This window comes from Meriones unguiculatus (assembly GCF_030254825.1).
Source record: "Meriones unguiculatus strain TT.TT164.6M chromosome Y unlocalized genomic scaffold, Bangor_MerUng_6.1 ChrY_unordered_Scaffold_23, whole genome shotgun sequence".
NCBI lineage: Eukaryota > Metazoa > Chordata > Mammalia > Rodentia > Muridae > Meriones > Meriones unguiculatus.
The window spans coordinates 34251305-34268871 of record NW_026843709.1 but is presented as its reverse complement, the minus strand read 5'-3'; positions in this window follow the sequence as shown (position 1 = coordinate 34268871).

Genomic DNA, 17567 nt, shown 5'->3' with positions numbered 1-17567 from the left:
TCACAGTTTTTCTTATATATTTCTTTATTATATATTTTTTATTATCTATCTCCTCTGCTGCCACCTCCCTTTCTCCTTGCAGTCCCACCCAACCAACCTCCTTCATCTATTCTTATGACTTTTCTCTAGTTCCCTAATATGGAAGGTACTCTATGTACTTCTATCTAAATGTAACTTATCAGGTCTCATCCAGACTTGCTGCATCATCTTCTTCTCTGGTCTGATTCTCATGTCATTGTTCTCCTTTTGTCCTCAATTTGCTCTACTATTGACAAACTTCCTGACTTCTCTCCTGCAGGCTTCCCAGAGCTCTGAGGGGAGGGAGAATTTCATAGGGAAATCCCATTTAAAGGTGGGAGTTTTAAGGTCTCTCTCTGAATAATATCAGACCGTGGGTCTCTTTATGCAATCCCATTTGATGCAGATGGAAGCATCTCTGTGAATCTAAGAACATGGCAATGTTCAGTCAGTTGAGGGCAGAGAGCAGCATATTTTAATGACAATAGCTTTGATTGCTTGAAAATTTCTGGATGGTGCCCTGGCCCAACAGCTCAATTCACTGCTGTAGAATTCCTCTAGCAATAGACTTTTTTGGTCAAAGTTAGATAGCCTATTTGAACTTTATCTCCTACAATTGAGAGACTCCCTAATAAGTGAATACATACCACATTTGTCTTACTGCATTTTATTTACTTTATCCAGGATAATTTTTTTCTGATTTCATATATTTGCCTGAAAATAGCATGTCATCTTCTTAGCTGAATAATACTCCATTATGGAAATATTCCACATTTTCCTCAAAGGATATTGCCAGGCCTGCTCTTTAAAACTTGGAATTTGTTGTGATGTTAATCATTGTATTGAATGACAAACTATCAGGTTAAGTATATTCCTTTAACCTAGAAGTCCTTCCATCTACTTCCACTTCTTGGTGATTTGAATTGGAATGTCCATTGAAGCTAATCTATTTACACCTTTAGTCCCCAGTGAAAATGTCTAGGAAGTGTTAGGAGGTAGGCACTTGTTAGATAATATAATTTCTATGGGACTTATATTGTAGGAAAGTGTGCTTTGAGGTTGATGTGCCAATGAAAGTGACAAGATAGAATGGGTCTTGTTCTCTCTATTTCTGAATCTGTCTCTCTTGCTCTTTTTTCTGTCTCACTCAGCCTCTCTATCTCTGCCTTATTTTTCAGTATGAAAAGCTCTCAGTTCTGCTGAAGAACTACAACAAGTTGTCTGCTGGCTTGTTGATAGTCTATCCAAAACCATAAGCAAAGTCCCAATGAATTTTTTTTTTACAAGCTTAAGTGGTTTTATTTTATTTTTTTTCAATGCAGTTTATTCAGGAACCTTGAACAATCATCTGACCCTGGGTAAAGCCAGCCCACTTTAAATAGCTTCTGGGTGCCACGTGGGCAATGCAGATAGGTCCACATACATGGAAGCAAGCCAGATTATCAGCCTTAGCCAAACGTGGAGTTGTTTGTGACAGAGAGCACTCACCATCAGGAAGGTGGAAGGCAGAAACCAGCTCCATCTTTCAGGCGCGGCATTACGCATCTCTCTACAGTTCCCCATTTTTGTTTTAGACGCATCAGGCAAGAGTAGAGGTCTGATCTCTGATATTAGAAATAAATTGGGACTTTGTACTGATGTTCATTTAGGTGTCCTTCACACAAAGAGCATCAGACCTGTCTGATACTTTTTTCTCAGAGGTGGGACCTGGGGCATCAACCCGCATGCAATCAGACATGCTCTTCTCTGGGTCCAAAGTGGCTGACCCTGAGTGCAGTGCTTAGCCTCACATCCTGAGCATAACATTTTGGCTTTTTATGGTAGCCAACCATGCTTGGGGAGACTGTCCTGCTTCAATGGCTGTAAAGGCCTGAACGATCATGGCTGCATTACGCTGTTGTGAGACTCTAATCTTGCATATATACCACAGGCAAACCAAGGAGACCAACACCAGAAGGCCTGCTAACGCTCCCATGCCCGCCCATTCCTTCAGATGATTCATGGCTGCAGCAATCCATGATGATAATCCTGTGGCTAGTCCTGTGTCCACTCTTTTAGAATTTACCATGACAATGGCCACTCTCAGCTGCTCCATCTTAGTATCGAATTCTCCAGTCCAATTACCTAAAATATAGCTAGACAATTGTTTAGACAGATTTGCAGCACAGGGAAAATTCTCATGTTGTATGCTAGTGACTCCAAGTCCAGCATACTTTCATTGACAGCCAAGTTGAGCGATTTGCCATAGGGTATCAATATGCTCCTGCATGAGGTCAATCCTCTGATTGACCACCATCAAACCTCTTTTTAGTTGAGCATTAATTCCTTTTTGTACATCTAAGGCATGAGCTACATTGGCTAAAAGGTTATTCAGGGTCTGAGGACTCTGCCCAGTATGACTCATGGCTAATGCCCCGGTGGTAGCTCCAACAGCTGCCAATGAGATGGCAGTAACAATGGCAGCTGTAATTCCAAGATCCCTTTTCTGTCTGAAGAGAGTCATAGTGTGAGGGCATCAACAGGCACAGGCACCCAGCGAGGCATGCGAGTAACCAGGTAGTAAATTTACTAGCATTCCAGCATTGGGCAAAAAAGCAAGTATCATTACCACAATTACTTGGCTCTATCTAGCTAATAATGAATAAAAATGGGGGATATAAACAAACAGGTGTGGGCTTATAGGAAATATTATGAGAAGCCTTAACCCCCTCGTCGGAACATCCTGCATCAGTTCTAGAACTAGCAGTGGTGGTGTCCTAGGTCTGAGTAGGTTCAGGAGACCATTGGCCCCATAGGTGAGATGTGCTCCATGTAAATTGAATAACTCCATGTTTTCCTCCACTTTTGAAAGTCATTTAAGGTACTTAAATTATTTTTTCCCTTTTTAAAAAATTTTTCATCAATTACACTTTATTCATTCTGCATCCCCCCATAAGCCCCTCCCTCCCCTCCCAATCCTACCCTCCCTCCTCCCTCTGCATGCATGCCACTCCCTAAGTCCACTGATAGGGGAGGTTCTCCTCGCCTTTCTGATCTTAGTCCATCAGTTCACATCAAAAGTGGCTGCATTGTCCTCTACTATGGCCTGGTAAGGCTGCTCCCCCTCAGGAGGAGGTGACTAAAGAGCAGGCCAGTCAGTTCATGTCAGAGGCAGCCCCTTTTCACATTACTATGAAACCCAATTGTACTCTGAACTGCCCTGGGCTACATCTGTGCAGGGGTTCTGGGTTATCTCTATGAATAGTCCTTGGTTGGAGTAGGAGTCTCTGGGAAGTTCCCTGTGTTCAAATTTTCTTGTTCTGTTGCTCTCCTTGTGGAGACCCTGTCCTCTCCAGCTCTTACTATTTCCCAGTTCTTACATAAAATTCCATTCACTCTGCCCAAGAGTTGCCCATCAGGCTTAGCATCTGCTTTGATATTCTGTAGGGCAGAGGCTTTCAGAGGCCATCTGTGGTAGGTTCCTAGGTTGTTTCCTGTTTTCTTCTTCTGATGTCCATCCTCTTTGACTTTCCGGATGGGGATTGGACATTTTAGTTAGGGTCCTCTCTCTTGCTTAGTTTCTTTAGATGCACAGGTTTTAGTTGGTTTGTCCTATGTTTTATGTCTATATGAGTGAGTATATACCATGTGTGTCTTTTTGCTTCTGAGACAACTCACTCAGGATGATCCTTTCCAGATCCCACCATTTACCTGCAAATTTCATGATTTCCTTATTTTTCATTGCTAAGTAATATTCCATTTTGTAGATGTACCACATTTTCTGCATCCATTCTTCAGTTGAGGGGCATCTGGATTGTTTCCAGCTTCTGGCTATTACAAATAAAGCTGCTACAAACATGGATGAGCAAATTTCCTTTTTGTGTGCTCTAGCCTCTTTTGTATATATGCCTAGGAGCGGTATGGCTGGATCTTGGGGAAGCACTATTACTACTTGTCTGAGAAAATGCCAGATTGATTTCCAGAGTGGTTGTACAAGTTTACATTCCCACCAGCAGTGGAGAAGGGTTCCTCTTTCTCCACAACCTCTCCAGCATGTGTTGTCACTTGAGTTTTTGATCTTCGCCATTCTCATGGGTGTAAGGTGAAATCTCAGGGTTGTTTTGATTTGCATTTCCCTAATGGCTAGTGAGGTTGAGCATTTCTTTAAGTGCTTCTCTGCCATTCGGTATTCCTCTACAGAGAATTCTCTGTTTAGCTCTGTTCCCCATTTTTTAAGTGGGTTACTTGGTTTGCTGCTTTTCAGCTTCTTTAGTTCTTTATATATACTGGATATGAGTCTCTGTCAGATAAAGGGTTGGTGAAGATTCTTTCCCAATCTGTAGGAGGTCGCTTTGTTTTGATGACGGTGTCCTTTACTTTGCAGAAGCTTCTCAGCTTCATGAGGTCCCATTTATTGATTGTTGCTCTTAGAGCCTGTGCTGTTGGAGTTCTGTTCAGAAAGTTTTCCCCTGTACCAATGAGTTCTAGGGTATTCCCCACTTTTATTTCAAGCCGATTTAATGTGTCTGGTTTTATGTTGAGGTCTTTGATCCACTTGCACTTCAGTTTTGTGCAGGGTGATAAGTATGTATCTATTTTCATTTTTCTACATGTAGACATCCAGTTGTACCAGCACCATTTGTTGAAGATGCTATCTTTTTTCCATTGTATGGTTTTGGCGTCTTTGTCAAATATCAGGTGTCCATAAGTATGTGGGTTTATTTCTGGGTCCTCTGTTCGGTTCCATTGATCCACCATTCTGTTTCTATGCCAGTACCATGCAGTTTTTAAAACTGTTGCTCTATAGTACAACTTAAGATCAGGGATGGAGATACCTCCGGAAGATCTTTTTTTGTAGAGGATTGTTTTAGCCATTTTGAGTTTCTTGTTATTCCATAAGAAGTTGAGAATTTTTCTTTCCAGGTCTGTAAAGAATTGTGTTGGTAATTTGAGGGGCATTGCTTTGAATCTGTAGATTGCTTTTGGTAAGATGGCCATTTTTACTATGTTAATCCTACGAAGCCATGAGCATGGGAGATCTTTCCATCTTCTCATATCTTCTTCTAGTTCTTTCTTCAGAGATTTGAAATTTTTCCTATACAAGTCTTTGACTTCCTTGGTTAGGGTTACTCCGAGGTACCTTATGTCATTTGTGGCTATTGTGAAGGGTGTTGTTTCCTTAATTTCTTTCTCAGCCTTTTTGTCTTTTGTATACAGGAGGGCTACTGATTTTTTTGAGTTAATTTTGTATCTGGCCACTTTGCTGAAGGTGTTTATCAGCTGTAGGAGTTCCCTGGTAGAGTTTTTGGGGTCACTCACATATACTATCATATCATTTGCAAATAGTGATAATTTGACTTCTTCCTTTCCAATTTTATCCCTTTGTTCTCCTTCAACTGTCTTATTGCTCTAGCAAGGACTTCCAGCACTATGTTGAAGAGATATCGAGAGAGTGGGCAGCCTTGTCTTGTCCCTGATTTCAGTGGGATTGCTTTAAGTTTCTCTTCATTCAGTTTGATGTTGGCTATAGGTTTGCTGTATATCGCCTTTACTATGTTTAGATATGTGCCTTGTATCCCTGATCTCTCCAATACTTTAAACATGAATGGATGTTGGATTTTGTCAAAGGCTTTTTCAGCATCTAGGGAGATTATCATGTGGTTTTTTTTCTTTCAATTTGTTAATATGGTGGATCACATTGATGGATTTCTGTATATTGAACCATCCCTGAATACCTGGGATGAAGCCTACTTGGTCATGGTTGATGATATCTTTGATATGTTCTTGTATTCGGTTTGCAAATATTTTGTTGAGTATTTTTGCATCAATGTTCATAAGGGAGATTGGACTGAAATTCTCTTTCTTTGTTCAGTCTTTGTGAGGTTTAGGTACCAAGGCGACTATGGCTTCATAGAATGAGTTTGGTAATGTTCCTTCTGTTTCTATTTTGTGGAATAGTTTGAAGAGAATTGGTTTTAGCTCTTCTTTGAATGTCTGGTAGAATTCTGCGCTGAAACCATCAGGTCCTGGGCTTTTTTTGGATGGGAGACTTTCGATGACTGCTTCTATTTCCTTGGGGGATATAGGACTATTTAGTTAATTTACCTGGTCCTGATTTAGCTTTGGTAAGTGGAATCGATCAAGAAAATTGTCCATTTCATTTAAATTTTCAAATTTTGTTCCGTATAGACTTTTGAAGTAAGTCCTAATGATTGCTTGGAGTTCCTCAGTGTCTGTAGTTATGTCCCCCTTTTCATTTCTGATTTTGTTGATTTGGATGGTGTCTCGCTGCCTTTTAGTTAGCTTGACTAAGGGTTTGTCTATCTTGTTGATTTTCTCAAAGAACCAGCTCTTGGTTTCATTGATTCTTTAATTTGTTTTATTTCTTTCTAATTGATTGATTTCAGCCCTGAGTTTGATTATTTTCAGCCATATGCTCCTTCTTGGTGTGTCTGCTTCTTCTTTTTCTAGGGTTTTTAAGTGAGCCATTAAGTTGCTTGAATGCGCTGTCTCAAATTTCTTCTTGAAGGCACTTAGTGCTATGAATTTTCCTCTTAGCACTGCTTTCATTGTGTCCCACAAGTTTGGGTATGTTGTGTCTTCATTTTCATTGAGTTCTAGGAAGATTTTAATTTCTTTCTTTATTTCTTCCCTGACCCAGCTGTCTTTTAGTAGCAATTTGTTCAGTTTCCATGTATTTGTAGGCTTTTTGCTATTTCTGTTGTTACTGAGGTCCAGCTTTATTCCATCGTGATCCGACAGGATACAAGGGATTATTTCAATCTTCCTGTATTTGTTGAGGCTTTCTTTGTAACCAACTATGTTGTCTATTTTGGAGAAGGTTCCATGAGGTGCTGAGAAGAAGGTAAATTCTTTTGTGTTTGGGTGTAAGGTTCTGTAAATGTCTGTTAGGTCCATTTGATTCATGACCGCTGTTAGAGATATTGTTTCTTTGTTTAATTTCTGTTTTGTTGACCTGTCCTTTGTTGAGAGTGGGGTGTTGAAGTCTCCCACTATTAGTGTGTGGGGATCTATGTGTGGTTTAAGTTTTATCAATGTTTCTTTCACAAATGTGGGTGCCCTTGTATTTGGGGCATAGATGTTCAGGATTGTGATGTCTTCTTTGTGGAATTTTCCCTTGATGAGTATGAAGTGTCCTTTCCCATCTCTTTTTATTAATTTTGGTTGAAAGACTATTTTATCAGATATTAGAATGGCTATTCCTGCTTGCTTCTTGCGTCCATTTGCTTGAAAAGCTGTCTTCCATCCCTTTACCCTCAGGTAATGTCTATCTTTGTGACTTAAGCGTGTTTCTTGTATACAACAGATTGCTGGGTTTTGTTTACACATTCATTCTGTTAGTCTGTGTCTTTTTATTGGAGAATTAAGTCCGTTGATATTGAGAGAGAGTAATGACCAGTGGCTGTTAAATCCTTTGACTTTGATGTTGGCTGTGGTCATATGGTTGTGTGCTTGGTTGCTTTTTGTTTTACTGACGTGAGGTTATTTATTTCCTGCATTTTCTTGAATGTAGCTAGCTTTCTTGGGTTGTATTTTCCCTTCCAGTGTCTTCTGTAATGCTGGATTTTTTGTAGGTATTGTTGAAATTTGTTTTTGTCATTGAATATCTTGTTTTCTCCGTCTATGAGGACTGAGAGTTTTTAGGGTCTGCATGATATCTGTCCAGGCCCTTCTGGCTTTCATAGTCTCTGTTGAAAAGTCAGGTGTGATTCTAATGGGTTTGCCATTATATGTTACTTGGCCTTTTTCTCTTGCAGCTTTTAGCATTTTTTCTTTGTTCTGTATACTTACAGTTTTGATTATTATGTGGCGGGAGGATTTTCTTTTCTGGTCTAATTTATTGGGTGTTCTGTAGGCCTCATGTATTCTTATTTGCCTCTCCTTTAAGTTGGGGAAATTTTCTTCAATGATTTTGTTGAAAATATTTTCTGGGCCTTGGTGCAGGTAATCTTCTTTTTCCTCTATTCCTATTATTCTTAGGTTTTGTCTTTTTATGTTGTTTTGAATTTCTTGGACGGTCTGTGTCAGGAATTTTTTAGTTTTATCATTTTCTTTGATAGATACATCTATTTCTGCCATTGTATCTTCCACATCTGAGATTCTTTCTTCCATTTCTTGTAGCCCATTGTTTATGCTAACCTCTGTAGTTCCTGCTTTCTTCCCTAAGTTCTTTCTCTCCACAATTTCTTCCATTTGTGTTTTTTTTTTTTAATTTTTCCAATTCTATCTTCAGGTCTTGAGCTATTTTGTTGGTTTCCTTCCCCTGTCTGACTGTATTTTCATGTTTTTCTGTCAATTCCTTCAGCAGTTTGTTTGAACAATCCACTGTTTCTTTTATTTTATTCAGTGATTTAAGCATTTCCTCTCTAAAGGCCACATACTTTTTGGCTTCAGCTTCTTCTATTTCTTTTCATATTTTATTTGTTTCCTCTGTTATCATCTTCTTGAGCATAGATGTTAGGTCATCTCCTTGAATTTTATTTATGCTGGGGTTGTCTAGGGCTATTTGCCCCTGGATAACTGGTTTCTGGAGATGCCATAATGCTCTGGCTTTTGTTGGTTGAACTTTTACGCTGTCCTCTACCCATTGGGCTATCTTAGTTGTTTGAATTTAGTTTCTGGTTGTTCCTGGACTCTTGTAGTGGAGAGAATCCCTTTGGCAGGAAGATGTTTTTTCCTGAAGGAAGCCTTCCCAGCTTTTTGGGTATAGTCCCTGGATGTCCGGTGTTTTTCAGGAGTTGCTACAGCTCACCTCAGGCCTAGAGACCTGGGTGGTAACTGTGGTCCGGATTAGTCAAGAGGGTTCTCCTCTCACCGGGAGAAGTCCTGGGGGCAGCTGCCCTTTTTCTGGGTTTCTTGCTGTAAATTTAGTGATCAGCTGTGGTAATCTGTGGTGGGTGAGTACTGCTCTGGTGTCTTGGGGCACTCAGTTCTGTCTGTTTGCAATCTGCAGTCTGCTAGACTTTCCCTAGGTGACCCCAGCAGCACAGTTTCTTCCTTCTCTGTGGGGTCTTCTCTGGACAGGGGTTCCCAGTCCCTGTTGTACTGGGGTGCACAGCTTGTCTGTACCGCTGAGCTGAGCACAAAGCTCTCTGTGCGTGGCAGGAGCTCGGCTGTGATGGTGGCAGAGACCTTCCGGGGAGAGACTGGGTGACCTGCGATCAGACCTGCAATCCTGCTTCCCTGTGGGGTCCCCCCGGACTGGGACTCCCAGTCTCAGGTACCCTTGTGTCCATGGATCAGCCTGGGAAAGTGGCTGGGACCTGCCTGCTTGCGGCTCCAGCCCGGAGACCCAAAGCCCGTGTTACCCGGGATTTCTTCAGGGTTCTGGCTGGGTAGCCGTGAGTGGACCCAACTGATTCCCATGCTGTGGGAGCCTCCCCTCACCTGGGAAACACGATGTAGTTTCAGAGCCCCGAGTTCAGTCTCCTGGTCTCTGCACGGAAAGTGCTGTCCTGCTGCTCAGACGCGCTGTTTTCCTGGTGCCGCCATCTTGGCTCCCCCGCTTAAGTCCAAGTTTTTTTTTTTATGTTCAAAAAGTAATTCACTGAATGAGGATATATCTGTGCATTTAACAAATAATAATGGAATCTGTTATAATGTGAAATTCACATGTCAAGGACATGTAACTTTATGACCATATGAAAGAAATATGTGACTCTTTTCCTGAACTAAGAGAATCTTGGATACGGATACTGTCATCTTTTGGTTGTGTGCTTTCAGCTGCCTAGATTGAGGCATGTAGGGCTGACCACACTTTCTCTCCAGCATGCTGTCTACTTGGCCCTTTTAATAAGTGGCTTGTGAAACTCTTACTGGCTTTCACATGTTCCATGACATCAGTCTCCCTCTCAGTCAATCAGCACCTCAGAGAATCTTGAGATTTCCATGGAGATGAGTAAAATAACTTTCCTCAATGTCTAGTGTCTCTGATCCTGTGGACACGTGACTTTTTCTTGTAAATCACAAGCCTTTATCTCATTCCTTTATCCAGATCCCTTACATTTCCTTCTGTTTGCCTCTGTGACAATTTCAGGTAGGAAATGAAAATTCAATTTTTATTTAATTGGAGAGAGTCCTAAGTAGGAAAGTTTCATCATGATGTGGGATTAATGGGAAAGTACTGAATGACAAGGTGGTCTCCTTCTTTGGTCTTGTATCTGAGATTTCCTACTTTGCGATTTTCAACTGAGCAGATACTCATACACTCACTAAATGCACCTTCACATTTTTATTGATGTAATAAGCTGGGAATGTCTAGGCTCCACTGGGATATTGAGTCTTTAAAAGTAGGGAAAATAAAGGAAACTGGGTAATTCCTGGGACTGGTTTGGGTGAAAGAGAAAGAACGGTGAGTGTAAAAGAAGAACTGGGAGGCAATAAACTATTAGACAGCTAGTGCTGTTCCACACTAGTATTACCAAAACTCTATGAGCAGGGTTGTCTTGGCTGACCTGGCTGAAACTGTAGTTGTGTCCTCTTCAGTGGTCAGTGAGGAACCCAATTGGTGCTGGGGTTTAGAGCTAAAACTTGCCCTATAGGAAAGAATAAAGGGTCCATGTTATATGCCTAGGACCCAAAACTATTGTGTCCTCCAGCAAACCTTCTAAAGGTAGTGTTATTGCCAGGAGAGCTTGTTCAGAGGTTCCACCTGACCTCATGTTGTCTGAGGTACCTTGATAACCACTAGTTCATGGCTAGTATTCTCAGCTACATAATAAATTCCTGGAAAGCATGCCTTACAAAGAAAAACTATGATTTCCTTTAGAGGAATCTTTTATCCATGTTAAAAGTCATTGTAAAAGTTGTGGACATATTTTTATTGATTATGTGGGAATTTCATATAACATATATTACACTCCTTTTACATTACTCCCATGTTCAAATTCCTACCCATGTGTCACACTAAAAAAACTACTTTTCATTAAAATGCATCAATTGAACTATGTGTTGTTCATTTAATCATTGTAACATGATCAGAGTCTCAGTGCCAATCCCTTGAAGAAAACTGAGTTCATCCTTGCAGTATCTTGGCTCCACCCCCAAGAAAGAGCCATCAGTCCTGAAGAACTCACCACTTCATCAACTTAATCACAACTTTTCTTATTTATTTATTTATTTATTTATTTATTTATTTATTTATTATGATTTGTTCACTTTGTATCCCCTCTGCTATCCCCTCTCCTTCTCCCTCTAGTCCCAAATACACTACTTATTCTATCTCTTTGATCTTTTTCTAGTTCCCTAGTAGGTGAACTTCTCTTCCTCCTTCTGACTCTAGCTAATCAGGTCTCATCAAGGTTGATTGTATCATCTTCCTCTGTGCCCTGATTCTCAGGGCATTGTTCTCCTTGTGTCCTCAATTCCCTCTACTTATGACACTATTCCTGACTGCTCTCCTTCAGGCTTCCCAGAGCTCTGAGGGGAGGGAGAATTTCATAGGGAAAACCCGTTTAGAGCTGGGTATTTCAAGGTCTCTCTCTCTTTCTGCATAATATCATACTAAGGTTCTCTGTATGCAATTCCACTCGAGGCAAAAGGAAGAATCTCTGCAGATCTATGAACATGGCACTGATCTATCAGTTCAAGGCAGAGAGCAACATATTTTACTAACAACAGCTTGGGTTGCTTCAAAATTTCCTTAGGATATCCTAGCCCCACAACTCAATTAACTGCCACCCAAAACCTCTAGTGGAAGACTTTCGTGATCACAATAGATGGATTATTGGAACTTTATGCCCCCACAATTAAGAGACCTCCTAATAAGTGAATCCATGCCACATTTGTCTTTCCCTTTTTAGTTACTTCAACCAGGATGATTTTTCCTCATTCCATCCATTTGCCTGAAAATATGATATCATTTTCTAGCTGAATAATATTTTTTATGGAAATATTCAACATTTTCCCAAAAGGAGATTGTCCGTTCTGTTCTTTAGTCTTTGGAAGTTGCTGGGCCTTTAATCATTGTATTGAATGAGAAACTTTCAGGATAACTACATTCTTTTAGCCTAGACGTCCTTCCATCTTTTCCACTTCCTGGTTTTTGAATTGCAATGTTCCCTTGAACCTCATCTATTTACAAGACTAGTCCATATTGAGGAAATGTGTGGGCAAGAAGATGGTATGGCCATGTCAGATAATGTAATTCCTATTGGAATTATATTATAGGATGGTGTGCTTTTGAGGTGATATGCCAATGAAAGAGACCAGACAGAATGGAGTCTCTGTCTCATGGTCTCCATAACATTATACCTTTGTTTCTGTCTCTCTCTGTCTCTTTATTTGTGAATATGTCTGTCTAGATCTTTCTATGTCAATCTCCCTCTTTCTGCCTGCCACTTATGATTCAGTATGTAAAGCTCTCAGTTCTGGTGAAGGACTAAAACAGGATGACTGTTTGCTGACATGTAAATGCTGAAAGGTGTCTGTAAAAATGTAAGGATGGTCCTAACTTAATGCTTTTTGTTCAAAGATTTGCCTTGGTCAGGGAGCATTTAAAGAGCAAGTAATTCACTGGCTGCAGTCATATCTTTGCAATTAAATAATAATGGAATCTACCATAATCTGAAACTCACATGTAAAGAACACATGATTTATTAATGACCATGGGAAAGCAATATGTGAAATATTTGTCATCTCTGTGTTGTGTGCTTTCAGCTGTTTTGTGTGCTTTCTGATGGAGGCATATAACTTGGCCTTTCTCTTAAGCAGGCTGTCCACTTGGCCCTTTTAAATACCTGCTCCTGAAACTCTTAATGGCTTTCACCTGTTTCAGGACATCATTCTCCCTCTCAGCCAATCAGCACCTCAGATAATCTTGAGATTTCCATGGAGATGACTAAACAGACTTTTCTCAGTGTCCAGTATCTCTAATCCTGTGCACACATGACTTTTTCTTGTGAAACACAACAAGTCTTTATGCATCCCTTTATCCAGATCCCACAACTTTACTCCTTTTTATGTCTGTAAAAATGTCAGTTAAGAAATGAAACTCTAATGTTTATTTAATTGGAAAGCTTCCTAAGTAGGGAAACTTCAAAGTTATGTGGGATTATGAAAATATACAGAATGGAAAGGTGGCCTCCTACTGTGGCCTCCATCTGAAATTTCCTAGGCAGTGACTTTGAACTGAGCAATTATTCATGTCCTCACTAAGTTTATGCTCACATTCGTATTGAAATAAAATAGGCTTGCAGGGTCTAGGGTTCCCTGGGATATTGAGTTCTTAAGAGCAGAGAAAAGAGAAGGAAACCAGACAGTTCCTGGGACTGGTTTGGCTGTAACAGAGAAAGTCTGATATATGTAAAAGAAGAACTGAGAGGCAATAAACTATTTGACAGCTGGTGTTGTTCCACACTACTGTTTCCAACATTCTATGAGCAGGGTTGCCTTGGGTGACCTAGCTGTATTGGCAGCTGTGTACTACTCTTAGGTCAGTGAGGCACCCTCCTGTTCCTGGGGTTTATAGTTAAAACTGTTCATTCAGTACAGAGGAATGGGTCTGTCTTATATACCTAGGACAAAAGTGCACCTGCGTTTTCCAGAGAAAATATCTAAAAGTAGTGTTAGTGACAGGAGTTCTTGTTCATGGGTGCCACCTGAGCTCATGGGGCCTGAAATTGCTGGGTAACCACTAGTTTATGGCTAGGATTCTCTGTTACGTAATGAATTCCTGGAAAGCATGTCTTATAAAGACAAACTCTGCTGTCCTTTAGATGAATCTGTTCTATGTGTTAAAGTCATTGTAAATGTTGTCAACATAATTTTTATTTATTATGTTTGCGTTTCATATGACATATATTACATTCCTTTTGCATTGCTCCCAGGTCAAATTTCTACCCATGTGTCACAATAAAAATTATTTTTTATTAAAATACATCAATTGAAGCATGTGTTTTTCATCTACTCATTGGAACATGAATAGAGTCTCAGTACCAAGTCCCTTAGAGAAAAGTGTTCATCATTGCGCCACCCCCAAGAAGAAGTCCTCTGTCCGAAGAGCTCAATACTCCATCACCTTGATCACATATTTTCTTATGTATTTACTTATTACAATTTTTTCACTTTGTTTTTGTCTGTGCTACCCCCTCCCTCTTTTTTTTGTCCAGTTTCACTCAGACCCTTTCTTCTACCCCTATGACCTTTCTCTAGTTCTTTGATAGGGGCTGTCCTCCTCCCCTTTTTTGTCTGACCCTAGATTATCAAGTGTCATCAAGGCTGGCTGCATTGTCTTCCTCTAAGTTCTAATTCTCAGGGCATTGTTTTCATTGTGTCCCCAATACCCTCTACTTGTGACACTCTTCCTGCCACCTCTCCTGAAGACTTCCCAGAGCTCTGAAGGGAGGGAGAATTTCATAGGGAAATCCCATTTAGAGCTGGGTTTTTTAGGGTCTCTCTCTGTATAATATCAGAATGTGGGTCTCTTATGCATACCCATTTGATAGAGAAGGAAGCATCTCTATGGATACGAGGACATGGCACTATTCTATCAATTGAGGGCAGAGAACAACATATTTTAATAACAAGAGACTTCGTTGATTGAAAAATCCTGTGGTCTAACAATTCTGTGGTCTAACAATTCAATTAACTGCCACCCAATTCCACTAGTGGGATATTGGCTTGGTAACAATAGATGGCCTATTGGAACTTTATCCCCATTATTAGGGGACCTTCTAATAAGTGAATACATACCTGATTTGGTTTTCTGTGTTTTAGTTACTTCAGCCAGGATGATTTTTTTTTTGGATCCATCTATTTGCCTAAAAGTATCATGATGATGTCATTTTCTTAGCTGAATAATACTCCTTATGGAAATAATCCACATTTATATCAAAGGAGATTGTCAGTCTTTTTCTTTAGATCTTTGAAATTGCTGGGAGTTTAATAATTGTATTGAATAACGAACTACCTAGATAACTATGTTCTTTTAGCCTAGAAGGCCTTCCATATTATTCCACTTCCTTTGATTTAAATTTCAATGTCTCCTTGAAGCTCATCTATTTACAAGATTAGTCCACAGTGAGGAAATGTCTGGAAAAGATTAGATGATATGGCCTTGTTAGATAATGTAATTCCTATTGGAGTTATATTATCAGATTGTTTGCTTTGAGGTCGATATGACAATGAATGTAATGAGACAGAATGGAGTCTCTGTCTCTAGGTATCTGTCACATCATATTTTTGCTTCTGCCTGCCTTGGTATCTCTATTTCTGAATATGTGTGTCTAACTAGAGTCTTGGACACAGGAACTGTCATCTCTGGGTTGTGTGCTCTAGCTGTCCAGATTGAGGTCTGTAGGTCTGACTATACTTTCAATCCAGCAGGCCATCAAATTTTCCCTTTTAATAACTGGCCCCTAAAACTCTTACTGGCTTTCACCTCTTTCATGACATCATTCTCCCTCTCAGACAATCAGCATCAAAGAGAATCTTGAGGTTTCCATGGAAATGAGTAAACAAACTTTCTGCAGTGTCCTGGATCTCTGATCCTGAGCATATGTGACATTTTCTTGTGAAAACCAGCAAGCCTTTATCTCCTCCTTTTATACAGATCCCACACCTTTACTCCTGTTTACCACTGTGACACTGTCAGGTAGGAAATGAAAATTTAGTTTTTAATTGGACAGCTTCCTATGTAGGGAGCTTCAAAATGAAGTGGGATTAAGGGAAATGTTCCCAATGATGATGTCTCCTACTGTTATTTTCGATCTGAAATTTCCTATGTTGTAACTTTGATTTGAGCAGTTACTTCCATACTCACTAAATGTACCTTCATATTATTATTGATATAATAGGCTGGCAGGGTCTAGGGTTCCCTTGGCTATTGAGGCTTTAAGATCAGGGAAAAGTGAAGGAGACCAGACAATTCCTGGGACTGTTTTGGCTGAAAGAGAGAAAGATTGGTGTATGTGAAAGGAGAACTGGAGGGCAAAAACCTTTTTGACAGATGGTGCTCATAATAAGTGAATACATACCATATTTTTTGTCTGTATTTTATTTACTTCCCTGAGGAATATTTTTTCCTGGTCCCATCCATTTGTGTGAAAAGATCATGATGTCATGTACTTAGCTGAGTAATACTCCATTATTGAAATATTCCACATTTTTTTCCAAAGAAGAATGTGAGGACTGTTCTTTAGTCTTTGAAAGTTGTTGGGGCTTTAATCATTGTATTGAACGACAAACTTTGGGGATAAATATGTTCTTTTAGCCTAGAAATACCTCCATTTTCTTCCACTTACTGGTAGTTGAATTACAATGTCCCTTTGAAGCCCATCTATTTACATGTGGTGTCCCCAGTGAGGAAATGTCTGGGAAGTGTTAAGAATTAAGGCATTGTCAGATAATATAGTTGCTTTTGTTTTCCTAATTTCTTTCTCAGTCCTATTGTACTCACAATCTAGAGTAGTGGTTCTTGACCTTCCTAATGCTGTGACCCTTCAAAAGATTTCCTTACATTATGTGACCATGATCCAAAATAAAACATCATGTATGTGACTTTAAAACTGTAGTTTTTCTAGTGTTATGAATCATAATGTAAATATATGATTTGCAGGACATGTGAACTCTGAGAATGGCTTACATGTCCCCACTCAAAACAAGAGGAGTAAAAACTCACAGAAGGAGAACCACTCATCTATCGGAACATGTAATGATCAATCTAGTCACACAGGTCCCATCAACACTACAAATTTATCAGAGTAAGTAAGTAAAAATAAAACATGATGATACAAGGAAATGAAAATGAGTCATTTCTCTTTCAGTCTTGCTTGAAATTTGAGTGAACTGTTATGGAGCAAGTGATCTTTTTAGTATGCACTTTATATTCTTTGGGAGTGAATGTATTTTGCTCTTTTCCCTTAGTTGTCACAATTATACACAGAATCAAAAGATGTCATCATAACTATGTTAGTTGTCCTCAGGATGAGGTAAGATTCTATCTTCTAGTCAAGTTATAATTCATTAGAAAAAGAGGAAGACCAAGCCTTTGAAGCAAGTAGACAGGATGTTTAAATAGAATATCTCAGTGGTCTGTACAAAGTGCTTGGAAAGATGCATTAGGCAGAATCTAGGACTGTTTCCCCGTGTGGCTTTCTGCCACAATACAATCCTAAGTGTCCACCTTCATGAAGGCAATGACAGGTACATTTCCACTATTAACATAATAGATCTGGATAAAATGACTTAAGTAATCTTCAATCGGAGAAATTATAGGTATTCCAATCTTTCATTGAAATTTAATTGCTTAGAATTTGTAGTTCATATTAAAAACAAGGTCGCAGATCAACCTGTAATGCAAGAAAACAATTTAAACTACCTGGTACTGGAGCCTTGCTTTGTGGTGATAAACAAAACTTTCAGGATAACAATGTTCTTTTGCCCTAGAATTTCATCCATCATGTTCTAACTCCTGGTGTTTGAATTGCAATGTCCCTCGAAGACCATCTATTTACCTTTAGAGTTGCCAGTGAGAAAATGTCTGGTTAGTTTTAGGAAGTTTGGGCTTGTTAGATAATATAATTCCTTCTGTTTCCCTATTTTTTTTCTCA